The sequence below is a fragment of the Lynx rufus genome, unplaced genomic scaffold (assembly GCF_022079265.1).
Source record: "Lynx rufus isolate CCGP_SWC_20201006 ecotype Redwood Valley unplaced genomic scaffold, mLynRuf1.p SCAF_25, whole genome shotgun sequence".
Lineage (NCBI taxonomy): Eukaryota > Metazoa > Chordata > Mammalia > Carnivora > Felidae > Lynx > Lynx rufus.
In genome coordinates, this window is record NW_025814840.1 from 6,875,460 (window position 1) to 6,889,829 (window position 14,370).

The following is a 14,370-nucleotide window of genomic DNA, read 5'->3' on the forward strand; positions in this document are numbered from 1 at the left end:
AAGCTTCCTATAGGCGCGCTTTGGCACGTGTACATGTTACATTATGACTTTTACAGTTCTCTGTTTTTACAGACTGTCTCGAGTCTCCAACTTACATAGTAAATGACACATCAAGAATATATATTTATATTTCATCTTCTGCGGTATCTAGCCTTGGACTTGGTGCCATGCACGTAGCCCATAATAAGTGTCTATTGAACCGTAATCTATACTCTTCCCCCCTTTTACTTTTCTGTTGCTGCATGTTTGTGTAAAAAGGGTAAACTCCTAGGAGTGGAAATGTCTTTGCTGTGCTGTCCTTCTCTGATTAGCAACCACCCTTCACAATCTGCTGTGTGCATTTAAAAAGGATTTTGAAATTCGACATTTATGACTGGACGCTAATCAGGGTCTGATGAATCAGTGCCGGCAGCGGCTGACAGACGCAGCTCGTTGTCGAGAGATACAAGGTACTCTTCAAATAGTCAGTGTGCGACTCCAGGCTTAATTATCACCTCTTAAAGCGGGAATAATATGACCCACCTCCTCTTTGCTCCCCAGGAGTACCGTGGGCATTAATTAGGTCTTTAATAAGAACGCATGTCTGTTAAATGCTTTATAGTTAATGAGAGGTACACATCATGAAAAACACGAGATGTTGTCTAGATGGTACAATTGTTGGATTTAGCAACCGGCTTCCTTCTGAATGCAAGGATTCCAGTAACAGCTGTCGTACACGAAGTAACAAATAACGTGCTTGTTCACCTCCTCCGACTCCCCTTTACAGACATGTCCCGGATGGCCAGAACAATTTGAGGCTCAAGACAAAAATATGTCTCCCGCACTGAAGAAGGGGAGATTTGGGAGGTCAATCACCTGAATTTCATAGATCCTGCCTGAAGTCTTCAGAGGTGTCAAATCGAGGACAGGCTTTTTCTCAACAGCACCTCTCATGTGTTAATGAGATTTCAAAGGAGCATATCAAAATTCTTCTCCTCCTACCTTTACAGCACAGCAAGTAGGAGACATTCTCTCTGTCAAACTGACACCCAGGAACACTAAAATACTATGACACTCCAGGACATGGCCGGAGAGATCTGACATAAGAATTACTAAATCCTGCACAGGCAGATCTGGACCAGGGTTTCTTAACCTCAGCTCTGTGGATGTTTTGGGCCAGATAATTCTTTTTCTTTTTTTTTTTTTTTATGTTTATTTTTGAGAGAGAGAGAGAGAGAGCAGGAGAGGGGCTGGGTTTGGAGAATCATTTAAGGAGACCACGGAGGTAAAGGAGGCAGGACATACATAATCAGTGATCGCGTCTGGACTTGAGGAGGCTTCGTGGGAGGGGGAAATGAAAAGGACAAAACTCAGCAAATTGTTTTCATTTCTTTGTCAGTGACTTGAATTTTTTTTTTTAGCTGCATTTAAAATGTTTTCTGTTATTCCTGCATGAGTAAGATGATGTGTCATTTCAGCCTCCTTGTCAGCTTCTGTCTCACTTTCATTGAATTTGTTGATTGAGTGTGAAGAAGGAGGCACTGTCATCATTTCCAGATATGGGGTGGATCTCTCTTGGAGCAGTGCTGTGACCCTAACGCAATTTTGTAACAACGCGCTGGAGGGATGAAAAGGACACCAGAGAAGGCACCTTATCCCCTCTTTCTCTTCTTTCATGGGTTCAGGGAGGCAGCAAAAGAGGGGAGGAGGACCCTTCTACTTGCCCTCTACTGATTCACTTCACATGTGGGTACGGAGCACCTCCTACCTCACATATGAATACGGAGCACCTCCCACCTCGCATGTAAGTATTGAGCACCTCCCACACTGCACGTATGTACTGAGCACCTCCCACCTCGCATGTATGTACTGAGCACCTCCCACCTCGCATGTATGTACTGAGCACCTCCCATCCTGCATGTGCATACTGAGCATCTCTCACCTCCCATATACATACTGAGCACCTCCCACCCCACATGTATGTACTAAGCACCTCCCACCTTGCGTATATGTCCTGAGCACCTCCCACCTCGCATTTAAGTACTGAGCACCTCCCACCCTGCATGTACATACTGAGCACCTCTCACCTCCCATATACATACTGAGCACCTCCCACCTTGCATATAAGTACTGAGCACCTCCCACCTCGCATGTAAGTACTGAGCACCTCCCACCTCGTGTATATGTACTGAGCACCTCCCACCTCGCATGTAAGTACTGAGCACCTCCCACGCTGCATGTATGTACTGAGCACCTCCCACCTTGCATATAAGTACTGAGCACCTCCCACCCTGCATGTACCTACTGAGCACCTCTCACCACCCATATACATACTGAGCACCTCCCACCTCGCATATAAGTACTGAGCACCTCTCACCTCCCATATACATTCTGAGCACCTCCCACCTCGTATATAAGTACTGAGCACCTCTCACCCCGCACACATGTACCCGGCACCTCTCACCCCACATGTGTACCGAGCACCTCTGATTTTGCATATATGAACTGAGCATGTCCCAGGGGACAGACACTGAGTTAGGAGCTAGCCCTACAATGGAGAGCAAAAACAGGCTTCGTGGAGCCTATGGTCTGTAGTGACCGGTGATCAAAGAAAATACTAATTATTATCTAGTTACCCCACAGAGATCCTGATCTAATTAGCTGGAGTAATGCTCAGGCATCAGTATTCTTTATAAGCTCCATACGTAATTCTCACAAGCTGCCAGGGTCGGGAATCACTGGGCCAGACCAGACAAGTCTTCATCAAGCACCATGAAGCATTTTGAGTTTACCGTACCATAATGGTGAAGCTTTTTTTAAAAATTTTTTAACGTTTATTCCATTTTGAGAGGAAGAGAGAGACAGAGCATGAGCAGGGGAGGGGCAGAGAGAGAGGGAGACACAGAATCCGAAGCAGGCTCCAGGCTCTGAGCTGTCAGCACAAAGCCCAACACGGGGCTCAAACCCACAAACCGTGAGATCGTGACCTGAGCCGAAGCTGGACGCTTAACCGACTGAGCCACCCAGGCACCCCAAGATTTGGATTTTTTAATTATGATTATTAAACTTTTTAATCTTGAAAGAACTGTAGATTCACATGAATGCGTAAGAAACCATACAGGGTGATCTCATGTACGCTTGGTCCAGTTTTCTTCAATGACAACATCTTGCAAAACTAGAGTGCAGCATGGCAAGCAGGATATTGACATTGATACAGTCAGGATACAGAATGTTTTTAACATCGTCAAAATCCCTCCAGCTGCCATTTTATCCCAATGTCCACTCCCTCATATTCCCCAACTCCTTGACTCCTGCTGACCGCTGTTCTCACTATTCTCTGCTTCTAGAATCTTACCACTTCAACAATGTTATTTAAATGGAATAATATAGTATTTAACCCTTTGGGATTGCATTTTTTCCCTGTAAGCATAGTTGCCTAGCAATTCATACACATTGTTGCACATATCAACAATTTGCTCCCTTTTGTGCTGAGTGGTGATATCGCCTGGTATGGGCGCTCCACAGTGTGTTTAACTGTTCATACACTGAAGGACATCTGGGTTGTTTCCAGCGTTTGGAGATGATGAATAGAGCTGTTATAAACATTTGTGTACATGTTTCTGTGGGATTAATGCCCAGTGGTGTCATTGCTAGGTTGTATGGTAGTAACCTGTAGGAACTATCAGACATAAAGAGCCTATCAAACCTTTTCCAGAGTGGCTACACCTTTTTACATTCCCACCAGTAACGTGTGGGTAGCCCAGCTCGTCCTCATTCTCAGCAGCATGTAATGTCACTATTTTTTATTTAAGCCACTTTGATAGGTGTGTGGCAATACCTTGTTGTGGTTTTCATTTGTATTTCCCTAATGGCTAATGAGGCTGAATATGTTTTTGTCTGCTTGTTAGAAAACAAGTTTTCTCACTTGTGAACTTGATTTTTCATCCTCTTAACAGAGTCTTTTGTAGGGCAAAAAGGTTTTAATGGTGATGAAGTCCAATGTATCAGTTTTTCCTGCTATAAATCATACTTTTGGGGTCAAGCCTAAGAACTGTTTGCCTAGTCTTAGGTCACTAAGATTGTCTCCTCTGTGTTTTACGAAAAGTTTGATAGTTTTGTGTTTCACATTTAAATCTACGAATCATTTTGAGTCAATTTTTGTATAAAGTATGAGTCTCACGTCAGGTTTCACTCTTTTGCCTATGGACTGCTCAATACCATTTGTTGAGAAGGCACTCTTTTCTCCATTGAATTTCTTTTGCACCTGTGTCAAAACATCAGTTGTGCATATCTGTGTGAGCCGAACTGTGGGTTTTCTGTTCTGTTCTCTCAATCTACATTTCTACTTCCTTGGACAGTATCATAGAGTCTTGACTACAGTAGCTACATAAGTCTTGAAACTAGTTAGACTGGTTCCTTTCACTTCACTCTTCCTTTTCAAATTGTTTCAGCTATTGTATTTCCTTTGCTTTTCCATATGAATTTTAGAATAATGTTGTCCATATCCATAAAAAAAAATCTTACAGGGATTTTATAGGAATCACATTAAAACCGTATGTTAATTTGGGAGAATTGATATCTTTACTATATTGGGTCTTCCAATCTATGACCTCTTTCCATTTATTGAGATCTTCTTTGATATCGTTCATCAATGTTACTTAATTGTCAGCTTACAAGTCCTGTAGATGTTTTACATATAGATTTTTACATCTGAGTATTCTCCTTTTTTTGAATGATTACAAAGAGTAATACATTTTTAATTTCAGTGGCCATATGTTCATTGCTAATATATAGAAATACAGTTGATATTTGTGTGTCCATCTGGTATGCTGGGTTTTTTCTTTTTCTTTTGAGCTCACTTATTAGCTATAGGAGTTTTTTCCCAGATTCCTTGGGATTTTCTATGTAGACAATCATGTAATCTACAAATAGGGATCATTTTATTTCTTCCTTTCTCATCTGTATGCTTTTTATTTCTTTTTCTTGTCTTACTGCACTGGCTAGAACTTCCAGTAATATGCTGAATAAGAATGGTGACAGTGGACACCCTGACTCAATTCCTGATCTCACCAGTAAGTATATTGTCTGATTTTTTTTTTTTAATCATGACATGGCTGTTAAGTTTGTCAAAATCTTTCTGCATCCATTGATTGATACGATTATTTGTGTTTTTTTCATAAGTCTATTAATATGACAAATTATGTAGCCTAATTTTCAAATACTGAATCAGCCTTGTATCACTGGGATAACCCCCACTGGCCATGCTATAGAATTATCATATATGTTGCTGAATTCTATTTGCCCCTTTTCTAGTTTTTTTTTGGCTAAAGAGAGCAGGGGCTTTATTTCATTGGGGCTCTATATGTCTGGGCTCATTGGCATTTCTGGGATGCCAGCTTCTTCACCTCCAGGGATGGAATGTATGGGATAAAAGATAAGCCAGGTGACCAACTACCTTGTTGTGCCTTCGGTCTACTTTCTACTTTCAACCTTTCAGAGGCTCATGTTTATTTTATATGTAATATCCAGGGCTTTTAGTTGTACTTAGTGGCAGGAATGGGAAAAAGTAAGTCTACTCTATCTTTCCCCAAACAGAAGTTCAATTTTTAAGAGGTCTTTCTGAACCTTGATATCATCCAAAATGGAGGTGGCCATTTTTCACCATTTCATGTTCTTGCTTTGCTGTTTATCATTAGTCATTCAAAAACATCCATTAATCATCTACACATGAGACATAATCCAAGACATGATCCTTGTTGTCAAGTTAGGCTGCATTTTATCAACCTCCCCCCCGCCACATCTAGATCTGTTGCATCTTGTCCAAGCTCTTACAAAATGTCTACGGAAGAAAGAAAGAATACTGAAGAACTAGGTAATATAATGTAGAATAATGGATGTAGAAGGTTTACGATCTTAGAAAAAAAATTGTTGGCCTTAAATATTTGCTATTCCTTCATCCAAATGGTGCCTTTTATGCACAAGGTTCTTTGCTCCTGACTGTTACCCATACCAAAAAAGAGCCATAGCCTCAGCAATGAATGACAACTTTGAGCCATCGATGTTTTCCAAAGCGCGGTTTGCTTCCATAAGAAGCATCTGGAAACAAATTTAGAAGTAAAGATAGTCTGCAATCCTTCAATAATGAATCACCGTCTTAACCAAGAGCAGGCTATGAATGAAATTGAGCCACAAATCCAAAGGGAGTTAACTGAAAGAGAAGTCTAACTGCAGACGGGGCGACAATGAAAAGACCATGAAGGGCCCTCTACCCCAACACCGAAAGAATGGTCAGGACCAAAGGCACAGAAGAGCAGGTGAGGTATAGCCTCACTTGAAAAAAAATAGTAACTTCTCCAGTAGGGGAGACACCAAGGAGGAAGTCCTCAGTAATAACAAAGGGTGGATTCTAACCAGGGAAGTAACACTTGCGCTCAGAAGAGCACCCTAGAGTAACCCGAAGTGAGTACACCCTACAACCACCGAAAAGAAATTCTGGTACTGGTGACAGACTTTCGATGTTTAGGTAAGAAAATTGTTAAATCCAAATACATTCGAAAGTGGGTGATGGGCATGGAGGAGGGCACCTGTTGGGATGAGCACTGAGTGTCGTACGGAAACCGATTCGATAATAAATTATATTGAATATAAAAAAACAAAAAAAAATTAAAAACATAAATCCAAATACATTCATAATGCCACTTTTTTTTTTTACCTCGGTACAATTTGCCGAGGTACTAGGTTATACCTCCCAGGTACTGTAAGTTAGACCGAGAAGCCTAGTCTAACCAGAACCGATTAGATGTGTCATAGCAACGATAATCGAATTGTTACTAAAAATTCCATCTTTAAATGAAATGCTTTGATGCATAACCACACGTAGCTTCTTCAGCTATCCTCGTTGAAAGAGTGTCACCTGGCTGGGTCTAGAGACCTTCCAAAGCAGGAATCTGCAAGCCTGGCTGTATCTCAGAACCACCTGAGGAGATATAAAAAGTACTCAGGCCGGGGAGCCCGCTCTCACAAATACACATTTCAGCGAGGCCAAGGAGGGTTCAAATCTGGGTATCTATTTCCTAGGAAAACATCACCACTCTCTGGCTACCTGAAATGGAATCATTAGGCATAAGAGGAAACTGCTAGCTGTTATGGAGTCACGGCCAGATCTGTGAAGCTATCAGCCTTTGAAATTCACAACCTTGGCTGCCTCTTTCAACTACACGGGAGCCTGTAAAAAATCCCAGGTCCAGGCTGCAGCCCAGACCAATTAAGTCAGAACCCTTGAGGGAGGAATTTAGGCATTAGCTTTAAAATACTTATGGCCAGGGTCGACAAACAGGCTTTATTTACATGGGTGATTTTACTTACTGTCCAAGGTGCCCCACAAGAATTAGCATAGCAGGTGTTTGGATCATTGGTCCTCTGGAAACAGGCCAATCAAAACATTCTGTTAAACGTCAGGTGAGCCGCACTGCGTCAGTTCTGTTAGCACTCAGTCTCCGCCTAGGGTCTGTGAGAAGACCCCAGTTGCCTGGAGATACGGGGTCATTCCAGTACCTATCACCCAAGATAGTATCCCGCTGTAAGGAGTCTCTGTTACAAACTCAGGATTCCTTTGTGGCTGAGTTCTGAAGCACGTTTGTCTCAGCAGTCACCTAAATTAGACCTCTGGTGGGGAATTTCAAGACTGTAATTGATTCCATGCTTGTGCAATGAAAGGACAGAAGTGTGCATCTTATGAAATACGCAGTAAAGAACAGAAGAAGTGTCACTTTAAACAGATGTTGCTACATACAGGACCCTAATTAATGAATTTGCTAACAGTTCAGTATATTTTAGGAACAACTGGCTGTGCATAGCACTACATCTATGATAGAGTTTCCATTTTTGAAAGGAAACATTTCTTTGTCAATGAGTGTTGTGGTTTTTTTTAATAGTATAAAGCAATTTTCCACCATCTCGGCTGCTTCTAACAGCCATTGTTCAGAGTTGCTTTTGTTCTTTTCAAAGCAGTCAACACATTTTATAATATCCCTAAAAATCAGTTTAAACTCAATTTATTCCAATTCACTGGCAGACCATTTATAGAGCTTTGTCCGTGTGCAACAGTGAAAACAAAAGACATCCCACTTAGTGAAGATATCCAACTTGGATTTCAAACTTAAAGAAAGGAAAACGGAGAGCAACGCACCTGATTTTAATGTGAATCTTTAACTCGGACAGCCCTGAGCAAAACCGGGAAGTGGTTCTAGATTGGTTTGTGGTTCCCCAGTTTTCTGGGAGCCACTCAGGTGCTATAAGCCTCCCTTTCTACTCCTGCTCTCCTTTTCCCAGCTGGTGTCCCCCCCCCTTTCAAATCTTCCCTTTAGAAAGGGATCTGTTAGATGTTGTTTATTCGTGCCTTAAAAGGGATGTTCAATTTTTGATGAACCCCCTCCCAAAGATATTTATAGTTTAAGGCTTATCTTTATATTCTTAAAATAATAATAATAATGGTGACTGTTGCCCTTAAAAAGGAACAGTCAAACCCTGAAGGAAGGGAGCTAGAAAAACATTGAGTCAGTGGATTTGTTTAGACTCCTGGTCAGCGTGGCCTGGAAAAAAAAAAAAAATACCCATTACATATACTTGCTCCTTAAAGAGAAACAAAGAAATTATTATACAAGTGCCCTGTTGTGCCAAAAGGACAAGGAATGAATTTAGAATATTCAAAACGAAAACAGACTGGTCTCCATATTTTTAAAAAGAGAAAGAAAGTTGCTACTCAGGCCACCACCTGGAATGAACGAGTCAGAAACGAGGGGCCCCGGAGCTCAGAGGCTCCATGGAGGCACTGAGACACGGGTTAGACACCGATGGGAGGAAAAGCTCGCGTAACAATTCAGTCACTCGCACATTTGATTTCACACAGACGGAACTTCCGGACGAAGGACTTCTTAAGCCCATGACGAAATGGGTTTCAGGTTTGTATTGTTTCTGCTTTAAGAAAATGCTATCTTAGAAGGAACTGAGCATCTCTTATCCCTCAGAGGCAGAGACCTTCGGATGTGCGAGGTATTAAGGGAGTTGATTTTGAGTAGCTGCAGGCTATTTGGCGAAGACTTTTAACCTGGTCACTTACTACATTTCAACTCTTGGTGCCTTCTCCCTAACTCGGGACCTGAATCACCTCCTCGTAGCGCCCCGTGACTTCACACCCTCCTCCAGGCTTGGCTTCCTCCTAGACTGCTGACCCCAGGATGGTTTGAAGACCCACGTCCTTCTGTCCTCCCTCCACTGCCGGTCACCCCCCGTGCTTCTGAGTCATCCCTTGTGGCGGGCATCTGGCCACCGCTCCCATGACCCCACAACATTGCTGTCTGAGAATCACCTCCCCAGAAGTGTTAACCCAAACCAGTGAACGAAAAGACATTGTCAAGACTCGTCACGAAGGGGGAGAAAGAAGGAGAAGAAGACCAAACATACCCCTCTGGTGGACGGTGGAAACTCACCAGGAGGGGCCGGCAAGACTCACATGGTGGGAGCGCCACGAGGCAGGGGCTGACGGAAGGGCCTCCCGCCCACGCTCAGAGCCTCCGCTGTTTTGCCTTTCTGGGGCTGCTGGGGGCTCCCACTGAGCGCTGCTCCTGGGCCCTTAGCAATCATCATTTTACGCATTTTGATCCTGGTCTAGTCTTCCGGCTTTCTCTCTCTCTCTCTTTCCTCCTTCTGAAAGTCTGGCTGCAGGAGACAACCCTTCCTGCCCCAAACAGGAGCCGGATGTCACCATCCTCAGGTCTCGTCTCACTATTGACGCCACCCGTGCCCAGCCCCAACATCTCCACCTGTCACAATCCTCCCCAACCCTTCAGGCCCAGCTCAACTCTTTAATGGGTGAGTGAATAACCGAATGAAGCCCCAGGACAGTCAAGATCACGGTCGCGTAGCCAAGTGCCCCACACTTTTTAAATCAACACCCACAGAAATTCCCACAACTTAGCTTATCAAATGTTGAAAGGAAAAACCCGTGTCCAGAGTTCCCATATCCAAGTCATAAATTTCTTTTGCACCCATAGCAGGTTATCGCAAGGTACACGAGGGCCGCCTGCGTGGCTCAGTCGGTGAAGCGTCCGACTGCATTTCAGCTCAGGTCATGATCTCGTGGTTCATGAGTTCGAGCCCCACATTGGGCTCTGCACTGACAGCATGAAGCCTGCCTGGGATTCTCTCTTCTCTGCCCCTCTCCTGCTAGCGTAGGCACACACACTCTCTCTCAAAAATAAATAAACAGCCCCGCGTCAGGCTCTGGGCTGATGGCTCAGAGCCTGGAGCCTGTTTCCGATTCTGTGTCTCCCTCTCTCTCTGCCCCTCCCCCGTTCATGCTCTGTCTCTCTCTGTCCCAAAAATAAATAAACGTTGGAAAAAAAAAATTAAAAAAAAATAAATAAATAAATAAACATTTTTTTTAAAAGGTGCCCCAGACTCTCCTCCTGAGCTACAAGGTCAGTGTCCTACCTGCAACCTGCCATCCTGACCTTTCCTGCTGCTGGTTTATGTAAAATAATCCTGCAGGGAATCAAGTAATGCTTCCAATTAGGTTCATTACAAGTTCCCTTAAGAGCCGATTAGGAAGGTGGAGTCCCAAGTGGCTGATTCCCTCAGTAATCCCAGCAGGATGTGGGGGGATGCTTGCCAACCCCCGAGCGGGTTTTAAATGCCACCACTCTATCATCAGGGGAATCCTTGGAAGTTTGCAAAACAGTGCATGCAACTAAGCATAAAGTTGTGCTTCACCGAATGCCTTCGTAAGGCAGTAAGGAGGAAGCCAGAAACGGGAAAAGCCTCACCGAAAGGCAGTTGAGGGGAATGGTTAATTAGTGCAGATCTCCGCAGTCAGAAGGTGCTGGGTTTAAACCCCTGCACACAGCACTCACCAGCTGTGAGACATGGGACAAATGACCTCCCCGAGCCTCGGTTTTCTCGTCAGCAAAATGGGGGTGATGATCGGCCTTTGGGGAGGACTGACTAACGTTAGCACAACACAGGGCGTCTCGTGTTGACGTAAATGGCAGCTGTCTGCACTGCCGTGGAAATTGACAGGCTAGGGAATCGCGAACCCCTTCCATTTCCAAACCTACGCCCTTGAAGTTGTTCAGCTTCTGTGGGCCCTTCAGCCCCGAGGAAGGCGGGAAGGAGGGTGAGAGCGGACGGCTTCCCCGCTCTCTGTGGGCCCCAGGCTTTCACTGCTGTCCAGCTCTTTACACAGGTGTAATATAGGTAATGTTTTGAAAATAGTTTTGTTTCTTTTAAGTGGTAAGTCTACTTCCCCCGCAGCCACTCAGGTAGCAGAGCCCGAGGGAATCCTCGACCAGGAGAGAGGAAAACCCTACGTAAAGGAAGTCCTTCCTTCTGGCCCGGTGGGCGGTGGGGAAAATAACCCAAGGCGAGAAGGCAAAAAGACAACCAAGGGGGCCTGTCCTGCCCGGGGCACAGTCTGGAAGAGGGGGAAAGAGGGAAGCAAAGGGGACAGTGGCCCAGTCCTTCTGAGCAGAGAGCGCCAAGCAGACGGGCCTCCCTGGGACACCACAGCACAGCGGAGATGGACAGATGGGGGCACCGTTCGGCAGAGGGGGGGCCGGTGCGCCCCCTCCCAAGCCTGCGCTGGCTGGTGAGGGGCACGGAAGGGCCCCAGAAGCTCCCACGGCCTCCTGTGGGGTACCACAAGGTAGGTGACAGAACCGATGGCCTCAGGGCCTGCTAAGGTAGGGCCTCTGCGGTTAGGTGTGAGGTGACCCGACCTCAAGGCTGAAGGGCAGACGCCTAGGCCAGGAGCCAGGGAGAGAAGGCCGCCTAGACTGGTGGGATCTGCGGGCCCAGCAGAGCCGGTGGGGTGAGTCGGAGCGAGCCACGCTGCCCTTGGGGAGGCCTGGCGGGGTCAGCCACCCCAAAGCGGAGGCAGGGACGGGGCAGCCCCATGCACCGTGTCACCGCAGGGTCTGCCGGCAGAGGACTGCAGACCGGTGGAAACGGGCGGGGAAGAAACAGGAAAGATGACTCATCCGCCCTGGGTGGGAAAGTGAATTCCGCCCGGAAAGAAGTCTGGCCTTTGTCCTGAGAGATAATCTCTGAGCCCTTGGAATGTCCTGCCTGATAAGAGTGTCTTTGTCCATCTGGGAGCCTTAGCGTCGCCCGTTCTAACAGTGTGATTCGTGAGGGGGCTCTGGGCCACCCTATCAGCCCAGCCTCTGCAGGGGCCGGAAGCTGACGTCGTGCAGGCGGTCGACCAGAGCCGCGCGACGGAGCCCCAAGGAAAACTCCGGACCCCGAGCCTCGAGTGAGCTCCCCTGCCCGGCAACCCTCTGCCTATGGTCACGCTTCGGTGCCGGGAGGAGGCAGTGCCGTCAGACTCTCTACCGGGGGAAGACACCAGAAGCTTTGTGCTTGGAACGCTCTGGGCCTTGGCTTCAGGCGTTGCTTCCCATGGCCACCTTCACTCTGTAACCCTTTGCTGTAATGAACCATAATTGTGAGTCAAACAGCGCTCACTGAGTTCTGTGAATCTTGGGGTGTATTATTGAAACCGGGGGTGGTCTTGGGGACTCCCAATGTCTGCATACCCCGAAGAGACTCAGTTACCTGGCAGGCCCAACGTGGAAAATCCCACCCGTTAGAGGAGATAAGGAAGCCTCATTGTCTAGTCAACTTCGAGTGACGGTGTGTGAATACGTGTACCCCCTACCCAAGCAAGTAAGGACTCCTTACGGCTCCAAATAAGGCATCGGGGTGGACCGTTTTCCCTCCCAGTAAGGAAGAGGCCAGGAGCTCCGCTCCCGTCAAACATTTTCAAGCTGTCACGTGAGAAGGGAACTAGAATTAGTCTGTCTGGCTAGAGTGTTAAATAAAGCACAACTGAGGAAGCCACGGAGGGCCAGATCTCAGTTTATTCTAAGCATAAACTCAGACACAAGCAGAGGCCTCTAAAAACAGAAGGGGCTGGCTCAAAGAGTCTAGTTCCCCATCACCAGAGATCTAGAAGCGGAGGCCGGATGGCCCGTCTAGACTGAGTGTGTGTCAGAGGTGATGGGTGACTCAAATGGCCTTTGAGTTACATCCCAAGCTGAGAGGCTGTGACTGGGATGTGAGGGAATGTGCCAAAACGGCAAGGATGTAAATGTGCGTATTATTCTTTCCACTTGTCTGTAGGTCTGAAATTTTTTTGAAAGTCGGAAAACAAAAAAGGAAAAAAAAATTTTTTTCTTTGGAAACTACTTGGTGGCTGAGAATCTTCCGTCGTTCTAGAAAGAAACACAAGGGTTTTGGTGTTTGTTTTTTTAACACGTTACTATTAGACTAATGGATAACGGGTGTTGCGCCAGACGGACATATGTGACGGTGCTTGCGTTTTGCCATTATTGGCACATCTAGGTATCTAGCCCCTTTGCATTTAGCAGTTGCTACGGATTGAACTGTGTCTCCCAAAATTTGTATGTTGAAGTTCTAACCCCCAAAGCGACTATACTTGGAAATAGGGCATTTGGGAGGTAGTAAGGTTAAACAAGGGCTTAGGGGGAGCCCTAATCCGATAGGATTGGGAGCCTTACAAGAAGAGGAAGAGAGAGGGGCGCTCGGGGTGGTTCAGTCGGACGAGCACCTGACTCTTGATTTCAGCTCAGGTCATGATCTCACGGTTCGTGAGTTCGAGCCCCACACGCTGTCGGCGCAGAACCTGCTTGGGATTCCCTCTCTCCCTCTCTCTCTCTGCCCTTCCCCTCCTCTCACTCTCTCTCAAAAGCAAGTGAATAAATAAACTTAAAAAAATAAAGAAGAGGAAGAGAGAAAGATTTCTATGTCTCCTTCATGCGAGGACACAGAGAGACGGCAGCTCGTTACAAAGCCAGGAAGAGGGCTCTCCCCAGGAGCCAAACCCTACTGGGCCACAATTCTACTGTTAAGGCCACCCAGTCTATGGTCATTTGTTACAGCAGCCTTAGTAAACTAAGACAGCAACCTTTTAGGGATTGACTGACTTTATTTCCTGCCTGTGTATTATTATTCATAATACTATGGCAACTATATACAATATACATAATAAGGTCTATAAATATACATATATACTTTATTATATAATACATAACACGCATCTATAACACATGGAGGCAGACAAAGCACTAACCACGGCATTTCTGGATGCGGTGCTCAGTGCTCACAAGCACAGGGGACAGAGCAGGTGATGGTGACGGCCATTACTGTGGGGCTCACTCAAAAGCCTCTTGTCCTGGGAGGAAACAGCAAGAGAGAAATCAAGGTCCTTGTAGATGACAAGCCACTGCATGAACTAAGAATGACCTGGGCAGGTGACCATTGAAGAGGCCCCCACTAGGATTTGCTGTAAATGCTACACTCTGGATGCATATG

At 45.8% G+C, this 14,370-nt stretch overlaps 1 long non-coding RNA gene across 2 annotated transcripts; it reads left to right on the forward strand.

The window, feature by feature from the left end:
• The first annotated feature begins 1,476 nt into the window (after positions 1-1,476).
• LOC124518694 (uncharacterized) lies at positions 1,477-12,514 on the forward strand. Of its 2 annotated transcripts, XR_006963737.1 has the most exons (5): positions 1,477-1,783; positions 4,984-5,051; positions 9,156-9,849; positions 11,737-11,845; positions 11,949-12,514. It is a non-coding gene; the product is annotated as an uncharacterized LOC124518694 (long non-coding RNA). The 2 variants fall into 2 exon arrangements; XR_006963738.1 differs by lacking the exon at positions 11,737-11,845 and having other exon boundaries at positions 1,478-1,783.
• The last annotated feature ends 1,856 nt before the right edge of the window (positions 12,515-14,370 follow it).